Raw genomic sequence first — 13,534 nt, 5'->3', positions numbered from 1 at the left:
TTAGCTGCCAGTCTATTAGGGAAACCAGAAAACTGACGGACAATTTACTCGCTGCTGGAACACTTGGAATTTCTGTTTTTATCTCACGCCACCTCAGGAATCAACGAGCCACAGACGTGGTGATGATGACAGGACCAAGTTTCAGTGATTTCGTGGAGCCGTCTCGCTCACGAGGGTTCTTTCGACCTCGTCGCCTCGGTGTTCTTTCCTTTAGCCACTACTACAGGTATCGGGAACAGAGACGGTACAGCCGGCCGCCGCGGCCGAGTGGTTCTAGGCGCTTCAGTCCGGTACCGCGCTGCTGCTACGGTCGCAGGGTCGAATCCTGCGTCGGGCATGGATGTCTGTGATGTCCTTAGGTTAGTTAGGTTTAAGTATCTAGGGGACTGATGACCTCAGATGTTAAGTCCCATAGTGCTTAGAGCCATTAGAACAGGAACGAAACCTATTTTCCTACTTTAAAGGTACGTTGTCCAAGACGCGACGCACAGTAGCGACTGCGACGGGTCGCTACGTGACGTCAGAAGTTGCCTGCTGGCGCATGCGCAGTTCGAGTTTGGGATGCGACGCGCGACTGTTGCGGCAGCTGCCGCAGCACTGCACCAGTTGTTGCGACGGATGTCGGACGACGCAAAGGCGTACGGCTGCCAGAAAGATGTCGAGCCAGTCAAGGAAAAGTGAAATGAGCCACTCACAGGATGTGATGCTCTGTGAGCTGGTCTCGCAACATCCTTGCCTTTACGACACATTCTCATGCATTTCCTTACAACTTTTGTTGGTACATTTAACGAGCTATAACAAGAGAGACAATACGGTTTCCATCACTGGGACTGATTTCAAAGACAATACGAAAGTTGAATCCATATCAATAAATCTGGTAAAAGCCTGAGACAAAAGAAATACAAGCTGCATCAAAAGTTTCAAATGAACAAATAATTGTTCTGATCCCAGCGCTGCAAATGTACATAAGATAATAAAACTACACGTACCTTAGCGTCACTGCGAGTTTTACAGCTGCGCTGATAGGTTTCTTGACCCGGTTGCACGATTTTCTCTGTATGTCACTTTCTATAAGTTCCAAAACATGAGCAAATTGGCTGACACTTAATCTGAAATAATGCCTGAATTTCGTATCGTCATTTAAAAGGTGCCTGTGAATCAAAAGGTTGTAACAGCCTTCATCGCCACGTGTCGCAAAAAGACAATGAACCACCTTCTTCCTTTTCCTTTTGTTGTGGAGCCACAACACCGTAACTGTGTCATCGTCGTCTTCTTGCTGTAAAATAACTAAGTACTTTAAAGTGACATAGAATGTGGCTCTACTTCTCCCCATCATGTCAATGACAGACCGCAGCTTGGGAAACGCGCCGCTACTGACAAGTGAAGCTCAAATACAGCTGGGCGACAGATGGCATTCCCATCCGTACTTGTCGCCTGATGTACTGTGAAGCGACAATGCGATACTCACGGGAAGTAATACTCAAACCCACTGTCGCTATGATTTACCTACCACGTCATATAAAAAATATAATTGATGGCAAGGCGATATTAAACTAATTTGAACGTTTTTTCACTCTGTTGAAAAACGTAAGTTTTTTGACATTTGTTGGTTTTGTTAGGACGTCTACTTCTACTTGGGTATCCTCGTACAGGTTCAGAAGAAAATACTAGAGGTGAGTAATTTATCCTCTTCCCAAGAATGAGAAGAAAATATATTGAAGGCAGCATGCCTTTAGTTTTAAGAAACCTACATTTCGTGGCATTTTAAAAAAAAATGGTTCAAATGGCTCTGAGCACTATGGGACTCAACTGCTGAGGTCATTAGTCCCCTAGAACTTAGAACTAGTTAAACCTAACTAACCTAAGGACATCACAAACATCCATGCCCGAGGCAGGATTCGAACCTGCGACCGTAGCGGTCTTGCGGTTCCAGACTGCAGCGCCTTTAACCGCACGGCCACTTCGGCCGGCAGGCATTTTAAATGAAATTGTCAAGAGCATATGGAGAAATATTAGTAACTCATACCAGAGAAATATATGACAAAGTGGTTTCATTAGGTCCAAATGTGTCAGCGAAACAAAACAAGTGCATTCTCTATCGTGTGATGACCACATGATTCACGTTGCGCGTCGACAGAACTGGCGGCTAGTCGCGACGCTCCCGGAGATATATGAGCCCAAATCTCGGAAACGGATATCGATATCATTCTGATCTCACCTTTAAAAATAATTTCGATATGTTAGCTTCTTTTCATCGGCAACGATGTATGACCTAACGAGAACAATAAGTAAAGTAGCCAGCGACCACATTTTTCACTGTACACATTTCAAATTTTATGCAGTAGGTTACTTGTAAATTAAGTGTCGGAATAACTGTGACGAATATCGGAAAAATAGACACCTCATTATCAAGCTATGATGTGAAACTGTAAGATACGCAAACATCAATTTTTTGTGCCTTTTACTTTCCTCACAATCGATAGAGAAGTAATATACAGCGAAAAAAACACGCAAAACCGGAAGAGATACTTTTCAATTTTTTAAAGTAAAAGGAGAATCTGTATCGAAAAACTAACTCTGGGAGCCGATGTAACTTTGTTGCATTAACATACAGTATTTTTTTCAGCAAGAAAATCGGAATTCTTATTTTTCTTATGTATTTGAATCCGCCGCCGCCGACCAGAGCTTTGGAAACGGCGACGACTCCAGTCGTGTTGCGGCCGTGTCGCCGTCTGCCAGGGTGGGAAAAGGGGAGAGGAGGGGGCAGCGCCGCAGTCGCAGCCAACTGTCGCGTCTTGCACAACGTAGCTTAAATACTCAAAGTGGCGACCGGTCTTGTTTACCCCAGTTGCAGAGAGAGAGAGAGAGAGAGAGAGAGAGAGAGAGAGAGAGAACTGTCTCTGCTGGACGCAACTAAAAACATCAGTCATGAGGCAGGGAATCGAACCCAGGCCTGTAGGGCGGCAATCCGCCACGCTCACCACTTTTTTTCGTTTCCTTATTTTTGTTCGGCGGTGTTCATTGCGTTTTGGTCTGGGCGGACGTCACATGACATCCGTTGAAGTTGATCGTTGACTCCTTCACTCAGGTGTTTTATTTTATTACAGAGAGCCACCGGCCTTTCTGACCGCACACGCTGGGCTACCGTGCCGGCGACAAGTGTTTTCAGTTGTACATGTTAATGAGTGAACTGATTCGAAAACACAAAGCACTGACGCAGTCCTAATGCCCTGCGTCATTTCTGCTTCTGCAGAAGCACAAATATCACTCGTATGTCGGTTGGCCATGTTGTGGTCGATTAGCGGAGCTTGTTCCTTCAAGGACACCAGCCCTTGCACAATGGAATATACCACAAGCACAACCCATCGAGTGCTAAGTTTCTTTATTTGTATGGTGGCTTGACAATCAAAATACGCACATGTATTTACATGCTGTCTGCTTTCACAGCATCGCAGTGCATATTCATAAGTACGGCCCGGATTTTAATGACAAGTCCTATTTTTTCTGAACTATAGGGTGAATTTTAGAATTTATACACAAATCTAAGCATTTTAGTGTCGAAAAATTTATTTTGATGGTGCAAATAAAGTCATATTTCAACAAATTTGCGGCTAACTTTTAGTATACTAGGTCATATTTACGTCACCTTTGGCCAAAAATGCATATACTGTTTTTCTCCTATCTTGCTCACGAGACGGTATTTAAAGTGCTATTATAAAAGATCAACAGACAAATCAGTACACAGCTTTATTTCTCACGACTGTAGCAGAAAATCGGTGTAGCACAACAGTCGTTTCGCGAACATAAAACATTGTTGCGCAGAGTCGACAATACCCTCTGAGAGCCAACAAAGGCGGCCTCTACCGTAATAATAATCGCAGTCGCACAGGTGTTCCCAGTAATCAGTTTGCACTGCGGCCTTCGCCTTGTTCAACATGCCTAAAAGCAAAGTACTCCGACAGCGTGAAGTTGTGAGGATGTGTTCGAGAATTTGGAGAAAAGTTCTTTAGTACTGATGGGAAAATATTATTTTCTAAACTGCGTGAAGTTAAAGTTAGTGCAGAAAATAACTTAAAAGTGCAACAACACCGCAATACTCCAGTCCAGCAGGGGGCGTTTCGCGGCGAATTCATTTTCCAAGATTACCGCATTACTGAGAAGCGACAGTAAAATTCAACGTCTCTTGATACTTTCATCGTACAAAAAAAATTTGGTGAGAGGGGGGCGGGGGTTAACAACAGGTAAGAAACGTGGTATTTCCTAGCAGTATTGCAACCTTACGTCAACTGCTGTTTTAGAACGAAATGTAGAGACGAATTTCTATTTCGTTACCATTTTATTGAAACGTTAAAGATAAAAACAGAATGTCAGAGAATATTACTTCGTCTGCTTTCCGCTACAGGATGGACGCCAGGTACCATTTGTTTTCGAGTAATGCTGATTCGGAGTTGAAGCCTGCCAGTGACCTTGTGTGGGCGGATTTCGTCCTCTCCGTAGAGCAAAAGAGCAGCGAGTAAGTGGAAACATCGACACATTGCACACTCGTGAAAATTTACATCGGAGCGCACACAAGTCTACGAGGCTAATTTTCCTAGGAAATCAATCACGGAAACGTCACACCGTAGGTGTGCCAAGTCCCCCGGCTGTGGCCGACCGAGTCTCCACACTGCCAACGTAACGCGAGAATCGATGAAGCTGCCCAACACTTTGCAAGCTGAAAGGCGGTATGGCAACTCGGCCTAACTGCAGATTTTCTCCTCAAAACAGTACTGTATTATCGTACCGAAAATGCTGGGAAAATCATTGAGACGTTTATTTCTCTGCTCCTGCATCATGAATATTTTTTTCAGTCTTTTGCCAGGAATGTATTGCAATGTAGCCAACTAAGTTTTGAAGCACATTAATTGAACACACGTAGACTAGGAAGGCAACCTGCACCCACCCGCTGGTGTGTGTGTGACCGCTCTGTTGTTCCTAACCCAACCATCGTGCTACTTTTCATTTCAAGGCGAGGCTACGCACTAAACTTTATTTTTCTTCAAAACGAATTTAAGGACAAGGACAAGGAAAAACATTCCCGGATTTCCCAGTTAAAATTACACTTTGTCCCGGGTGACAGTATATTTTCCCGTATCAATCGTTTGAATGGTTATAGTTTTATACATGGGCATACAATTTTCCGGCACTTTAGAAAACGAAACTCATGGAAAAAGACACGATTTGGAAATATCTTTGATGTGCAGCAACATGTACGCTGCGTATTTTCGTATTACGACAGCACACATTGGAATTCCACCAAACACCGCATGTTACTTTCCAAATCATTGAAATGGAGATTTCGATGCGCTTTTGTAAGCCACTCATAGCTCATGTCACGTGATCTTGCCAGCCGATGACAGCGGATATTCAGACCATAGGACAGGTGATGTAGTCAACCAAGAGCAACATCACTTAAGTAGCACGAACACACAGACAGGGAAAGTTGATAGTTTAAATTACTATACATAGTCTTCCTACAAGAAAAGAAAAGCTTTCACATATAATATTGGTCTCAAGCTGCAGCAGAAGCTAAGCTTTCGCATATACTGTTGATCTTTTTTGCACGTGTTACACTTTACGATGTACCACACATATGTGCCAGTAAAATTTTTAATGACATAAATGTCTTATCTTCAGGGTTCGAAATTCTTCTGACTGGCTCGTCATCAAAGAGTTGATTTTTAAATGAGAGTCAAACGCTCCGTGATTTAATAAATTCATGGTACATTCTTGCACATAGCTCAACTTACGTAAAAGGATATTTACTTTGAAAGTAACGCTTTTCAAACCACCATTCGGAATATTTTCCCGCGACCTGTTAGAAATAGGTTCGTTTCAGCAGTTGCCAGAGAGCGCAGATGACAGGCGATACCGCGCTTGGATAGCTATCACGCCGTAGGAAGCCCCTGTATGTGCGTACGTGTAAAACATTGAAAGACCATGCATTATGTCATAAAAGAAACAAGACATCAGAGGATACTGCACGAGCATCGGAATTTCGTGAACCATATCAAAATGTGCACATTTAACGTGCATACTTAAAGGGCACATTCGTATGTCCAGATTCCCAATGAAATAGACCTCTACCTGATATTAAGCTTTTTCGTGTGGTTTTCGGGGTGTAAATTTTCTTGGAGCACCAGTACTGTATTATATCACGTTTGGGTCTTTATTATGGCATAATGGCATCCGTGCTAGAAAATGAAAACGTGCACTTGAAACGCTGCCGAACAGCTGAAACGAGCCACTACATTAAAAATTTCGTTTCAAATACATTGATTGCCTCTGCGGGAAAGGTTAATAAAAGCCTAATTTCTTTAGCAAACAGACAAAAATAACTTCATTGTTCCGCAAGGCGATTAATGCTTGACTGTCAGAAAGGTGGAGATAAAATAAAATCTGAAACTAATGACATATTTCGGCCTCCCGTAATTATGTGAATGTGTTTTAATTCACTTGACAGCTCCCGGTCACAGATATCCGTTTTGTTTTCATTAAACGTGAGAGTAAACGAAGGGGAAACAGCAAAATCACTGAATGTAAACACGGGTCACGTGGAGACTACCCACTGTATCTCAGACTGCTCTGCGCATCAGCCCCGGATCTACGATACTTACGAACCGGGTCAATATTTCAAAAAAATCGAATTTTCAAAATATGTCCATCTTGAAGCGTACATCTTTCTGAGAAGTCTCAAGCATAAAACATATGTATTCGAGGAAATGTAAGACATCTCTCCTGCTCCCAGTCGGCCGGTTTGACAGCCTGCCCCTCCTTAAAAAAAATCTCACAATTAATAGCGGATAGGATTGTTTGTAATCGAGGAAAGGAGGACTCTTCAGAAAATCTGAACTCTTTATTGCCTAATAGCTTATAATTTGCTGTTCTGTGTGACATAAAATTAAATATAGGATATATAAAGCCAATACTGACAAGAGATAAACAAGAAATTACACATTTCTTCAAACCTTAGCTCCTAGAATTTTTTTCTCAAATCTTGCTACAGCTTTACATTGCGCGGTTTCCTTTCTACGAAAGAATCTATTACCTCAAAGTTCGTCAAAAGTTTTGCTACATGAAAAATCGAAATATCGTCATCTAATACTAAAAAAGTTGTTAATACAAATAATACTCAAGGCTGGTGTGGTTTCTCGATCTGATTACATCTAGTTTGTCACTGCTGGATAAAACAAAACAAGCCTTTCTAATATGGTAGCAATTTTGTAACGCAGCAAATAAAGGAGACACTTTTGGCACAAATGGCCATTTTTATAACACGACAGAATATAATCCAATAAGTAACAATATCATATGCCTATTATGCCTAGTACAAGCAAAAAGCTTTATATTAGGAAATAGTTTCACATTCCATTCATACGCACCAGCTTCTCAAGCATGGGATCGAAAAGTAGTACTACGAAATTTTTATATAGATTTGGAATCGTTTTATTCTTCCATAATTTGTGTGATGTCCCCGTTTCTTCTCCTTCCTCGTTCTAAAAAACAATCTTATCCCTAATTCTGTAGCTATTACTCCCATTCTCAAAATTTGTTCGCCGATTAACTCCACTAACCCTGCCAGAATCACAGGTTTAATTATCCCGCGATTATTTTCCGGTTAGACGTTATTACGTTTCGAACAACACGTTTTCCGCGTTACTTCGAGAATAGAACTTAGGCGGCTGCTAGCCGGGGACTGTACTACTGGTCCCTACTAGTGTAGCGATCTGGTCAAAATTTTCTGTCAACATTTCGTTTTCATGGATACACCGAGAAGATACTACGTAATATTCCTCATTTGTTATTCCTGTCAGTCGTTTATTTCCATTCTGGTACTCTGAATCTATGGATTTCGCTAGTAATTGTGACAACGCTGATCTTTCGCAAACCCAATCAACCACATAATCAGACAGCGATTGGCATCCATTCGTTCGGCTTTACTCCGCTCAGCTCGTATAGCCCCATCCCCTGTTGTCTGCGGAAAGTTTATTTCTAGATGCGACGAGGATTCTCCTGGCAGACATCACGTACACTACGCACACATTCAAAAATAAACTTATGACTCATTCATAAATGAATTTAAAATGTGTTCAAAAATGTTCCAAGACCAACAGGGACGCGTTTCAAAATCATATGAATAATCTAGAGACCAACGAGAGCTGGATGCTAGGCGTCTTGTGAAAAGTTTTTCTTGCTCAAGAGTATGAATTTGGCGCCCCCTTTTCCCGGTACCATCTAGCTGCTTGCTGCGACTGCTTGCACAGCCGACAGCCACATTCCTGTAGCCAGAAGCGGGAGAATCTACTACTCGAACTGCGCATGCGTCCGCGCGTAACTGCTAAAACAAATCGAATGTAAACAGTTGCGACTTCACGCTCATTGGAGGCAATCTGTTGTTATGAAGCACTGCATAGTCTTCCTAAAGCCTTTGACACATTTTCAATTGGCAGACGCTTGCATGAGCACTGTGTGTCGTCGTTGTAGATGGCGCATTTCCTTTGCAATTTAAGTTATTGTTTAAGTATTATTCTGCAGTAGCGGGATACAGCAATATCCTTAGTTAGAGTATCTGTTCTTACCCTGTGCCGAAGTCGCGACTGCAGGCGACGAAGCCCGCTGCTCAACTTGCCGAGAGGTATTCTTCCAGTGTAAGCACAGATACGCCTGCATCAGGCCTGCTCGTGTTTGTACGCACTACACGATCGTATTCCAGTAACAGATGCGTTTTGTTTTCGAAGAGCTGACATTAATTCAGTAGGCGTTTATGTTAGCGAACACTGAGAAATCTCTGCCAGGTCCTCTTACTACCGTGCTGAGGTTTTGCTATATGCGAAACTTATTTTCAGTCGCCATCTGCCTCATTCACGATGCACTTAAAATCGTTGGCTTGTCACGATATTAAATCGTAAAAGTAAAGAAAATAAAAAGAAAAAGCAGCCAAGCAGATAAAGTATATCGGAAAGTTTCAGTATTATTGCCTCAGTTTGACAGAATCTGTAGATTATATTTAAGTAAAAGGCAATACACAGAAGCGAAAGATGTATTGCTCACGACAGGAAACTTATCGAGAACTTACTGCAAATTCGTATTCCGCACATCAATGCTATTAATTCGGTCTCACAATCCAACAAGAAATACATCAATAGATTATAAACGAGTTTAAATCTGTTACCAGGTTAACACAGCCCACCATCCACCGGAATCCTGCGTGCCAAACGAACGGCATACACGACAAACTGAAGGCTTGCAGAAACGTGATGGTCAGTCACTCTCGCACCGAAAGTCTGGCAGTTTTCCAGATCTCACATAAAACTCGATCAGCGTATATACTTCCCTCAAATGGACTATCTTGCACTGCAGTAAACGAATCCGTCGCATTACGTATTATTTCTGTGTTGTATTACAGGTCTCTACACTTTATGAAAATACGTGAACAGCGCCAGAAATTGAGCTTCGAATTTTACGTACAGTGTTCACTTTATATCAGCTCACACTTGAAGAAGCCCGTTTTTAACGTTTCACTTCAAACTGCGCTGTGGCAACGTTCCGCGTACTTTGTCACAGCCGCAATGATGACAAACCTGGCTCGATTCTCACAATTACTACACTGCAAGTGGCAAATTTAAATTCTACCGTCGTTATAGGCTGCACATAAAAATTTACACTGCGCTTTCATCGCGTCATTTGAACGTCAAGTGAAGAAGTCGGTAAGTGACAGCGTCAGAAACGGTAACATTCTTTCGCAACAAAAGATACGACTAATGCGCAAGCACGATTGTAACAACTTCTATGAAGCACTGGAGTACAGTCTGGTTAATTTGCACTCTGTTTTAAACAAAGCCATGTCTCTCGAGCGTCTACATGTTTATGACGTCATATCCCCTGACGCGTGTGCCCTACGATGATATAACTTGGCCGGTACTTGCAATGTGCGTACTGTCTGCAAACTGTGTTGCGAATAGTGTCGGTACTGTGAAGAAATAAAACTCCACGTCTGATGCCGAAGTTGACTTTGTGAGCAGCGAAAGTGTGGTAGGTGACGTTCTGTATTGTTTTTACGGCCGGGGGAAAGACGTTAGCGAAAAAAATATCAGAGTCTCTGAAAGCAAGTTGAGCACCGCAAACCGCTAAGATGCCTCATTCTTAAATACTGGCTGAATAATGTCCGCCGGCCGCTGTGGCCGAGCGGTTGTAGGCGCTTCAGTCCGGAACCGCGCTGCTGATAAGGTAGCAGGTTCTACTCCTCCCTCGGGCATGGATGTATGATATCCCTAGGTTAGTTAGGTTTAAGTAGTCCTAGGTCTAGGGGACTGATGACCTCAGATGTGAAGTCCCATGGTGCTTGGAGCCATCTGAATAATGTCCGGGTATTTCAACACCTTCAGTACCGTTTCCTCGAGACACGCTACGCTTCCAACTGGTAAGATTATACTACTTTACGAGTGGATAACCAAAGCATTTTTTATGTTTAAATTCGGTCAGTTTACGTGAAACATTTCTGGTGGAGGTTCCGTAATGGAGATGACTACCGCTGACGTAATCGGAGGAGTAAGACGCCGTGTCGCTCCAAAACTCATTTAGGCCAAAGTGCTGCAGTTGGTGGCTTTCGCAAAGTTGTGTCGTATGAATATACGTTATTTCCACGCAGTGACATAATAAACAACGCGTGGTTTTCATTTTAAATATGTGTCGTACGAGAATTCTTAAGGAATCTCGACTCGCACATCGAAACAATGTCCGACTGAATTAGGCGCTATTTTCCGCTCGTTCAACGTTATTGCCTGAGGTTTTCAGCGCTTAAATGACTAGAACGGCGATAAATAACGAGCAATGAAACACTCAACTCAGTAATTTAACAAACTATTCCCCATTCGTAGCGATGCAAATTTTTTTTTGTCAAAGTAAGACAATGTATTAGAGGGGAGAAGTTTTTTGATGTCGCTCTCTCGTGAGTTAACGCGACGGACGACACAAAAGCGACCAAAACAAGGGAACAGCCGCGGCTCCCGGAAACTGCAGTCGGGGCCAGCTGCCCGCCTCCCCCTGTACTCCCGCGCAGAAGTGACGCCCTGACTACCTGCCGACACTGGCCGCCTGGCCCCTCCCCCACTCCACGGCTGACCGGCGCAAACCGCCGGGGCACGCCGCGTTGAGTCGTGGGAAGTTAGCGACCCTTTTTTTCCGAGAAATATACATTTTTTTCACGTTTCTTGTTAGATGCTCCAGAGTTCTTTGCACAAAATTTCAATAGTTCTGCAGAATTTAGCGAAGAAAACTATATTCGAAAACATTTTCGTATCGAAAACAGTTAGTTTTCGCAAAAAGTAAATTCGTATAACATTTATGAGGGCAGTTCAGAACAGAACACCAAGAGTATAGTACTATCGAAAATGAAAATAACATCTTTATCTGCAGCTAATAGTTTGCGAGATAATTTCAGTTTAAGGAGAAAATCTTTTCACTTACTGTGAAGTTGGCACCCTTTTTTCAAAAATGTACATTTTTTTCAGAGTTCATCATAGATATGCCATAATTCTAGAGTTCGTTGTACAAAATTTGAATAGTTCTGCAGAATATAGCGACGAAAACAATGTATGACATAGCTGATTCAGGACCCTTTCCTTACGATACAATTCTCACTGTTGCCACGATAAATCACTTGTGCATGGATTCCAACCGTATTGATCGTTACAAAAATATAACCATTGACCATCGGCGCACATTTCTTGAGGCGTTGTGCAAAGCATTCAGCTTATCCGCTGTGAAAATACCACATTTGACGCTATTGTAAAATTTACAATGGATGTCTTCCGTTCATCTACAGAGTCAGCATCTATCGAATTATCGTCACGCAAATGTGATGCCACGATCACACACTTCCTCTTTTTAGGTACGGAGGAAACCAGAGTTCAAGTCTTGTGGAAGCCAAAACAGGGACTCTTGGCAGCACTTCTTATACTGATAGGAAACTCTAGAGAAATCTCACGCTTGTTTCTCTTCATCGTGCCAACAAAAGAAAAATTCTCCCTTCATAGCTCTATTATCATTCCAATACTAGTAAACCAGTTGTGCGCGTTCACATTTCGACCTGACTGATATATCGGTTTACACAGTCACAGAACATGGAAATGTTTATTGCTCAGTTGGTAAATCCTTCTGGTTGCAACACAGCGTATATTGCCAAATTTTACGGGTAAAATACTTAAGAATCCACGAAAGCATAGATTTTAAATCCATACTTGTTTGAAACTTCCTGGCAGATTAAAACTGTGTGCCCGACCGAGACTCGAACTCGGGACCTTTGCCTTTCGCAGGCAAGTGCTCTACCATCGGAGCTACCGAAGCACGACTCACGCCCGGTACACTCAGGAGACGAGATGCTGGCAGAAATAAAGCTGTGAGTACCGGGCGTGAGTCGTGTTTCGGTAGCTCAGATGGTAGAGCACTTGCCCGCGAAAGGCAAAGGTCCCGAGTTCGAGTCTCGGTCGGGCACACAGTCTTAATCTGCCAGGAAGTTTCATATCAGCGCACACTCCGCTGCAGAGTGAAAATCTCATTCTGGAGCCAAACTTGTTTGTTTTGATAGGTACATATTGGCGAAAACTGCACCTTCCCCAGAATCCTTCCAGCTTCTTGTCTACTGTAACATTTTCTCCGAGGGTATAAGATTTTTGGTAGTTGCGTACAAACACAGTAAACATTTCCCGAATTGCTGTTGGCTTGTCTAATTGTCTCCTTTCATCACGAATAGCGCGACTGTAAAATCTAAGGCAACCCCACAGTAAATTTGAAACGTTTTACGTTCATCTGCATGGTGAAATTTTTCAATGCCATTCCCATCAGCTCCACACAGATCTTCCAGGCTTTATCCGCTACTTTTGTGAACAAAAATTAAAAACAAGAGACTGATGAAGGCTTTCAATTTAATAACATCTATTGATGTTACGCCTCTCTCACCCTGAAATGAAGCTTTGACGCTCTCAAATTGCTGATTGGAATACAATAGACAAATATCGACAGCTATGAGGCAATTACAGCATCACAAAGGCTGCTTTGGCTGCGCCTATTGGTCCAGGTAAATTTCGATCAATATTATACTCTTCGAACAATATGCTTTGGATTTCTTCAACATGATCTACTACATCCCACTTAAAATAATAAAATTCCTATAAAATAACGCAACCAGGCGCAGTGTATTAATCTGATATTTGACGTTCAGACAACGGACACTGACGATTAGACAGTTCAAACAGAATTTAAGTGCATTTTACATTCTGGATCAGCTTTGTACTACTTACTACGTCGATAAACATATAAATTAATTGCTGAAATGAAATACGAAATGGCACAGTGGATAAAAACGAGCAATCGGCTCATATCTCATCAGGAGAGCATTAGCGTCCATACTGAATCATACAACAATGAAAGGCATACAGAGAAAGGAAGCTATAACGAGGTGCCAATACTGCAAATTTTTGAAAAGTAATTTACAGAA

The sequence above is a fragment of the Schistocerca serialis genome, chromosome 11 (genome assembly GCF_023864345.2).
Source record: "Schistocerca serialis cubense isolate TAMUIC-IGC-003099 chromosome 11, iqSchSeri2.2, whole genome shotgun sequence".
In the NCBI taxonomy this organism is placed as follows: domain Eukaryota; kingdom Metazoa; phylum Arthropoda; class Insecta; order Orthoptera; family Acrididae; genus Schistocerca; species Schistocerca serialis.
This window is presented reverse-complemented; position numbering follows the sequence as displayed.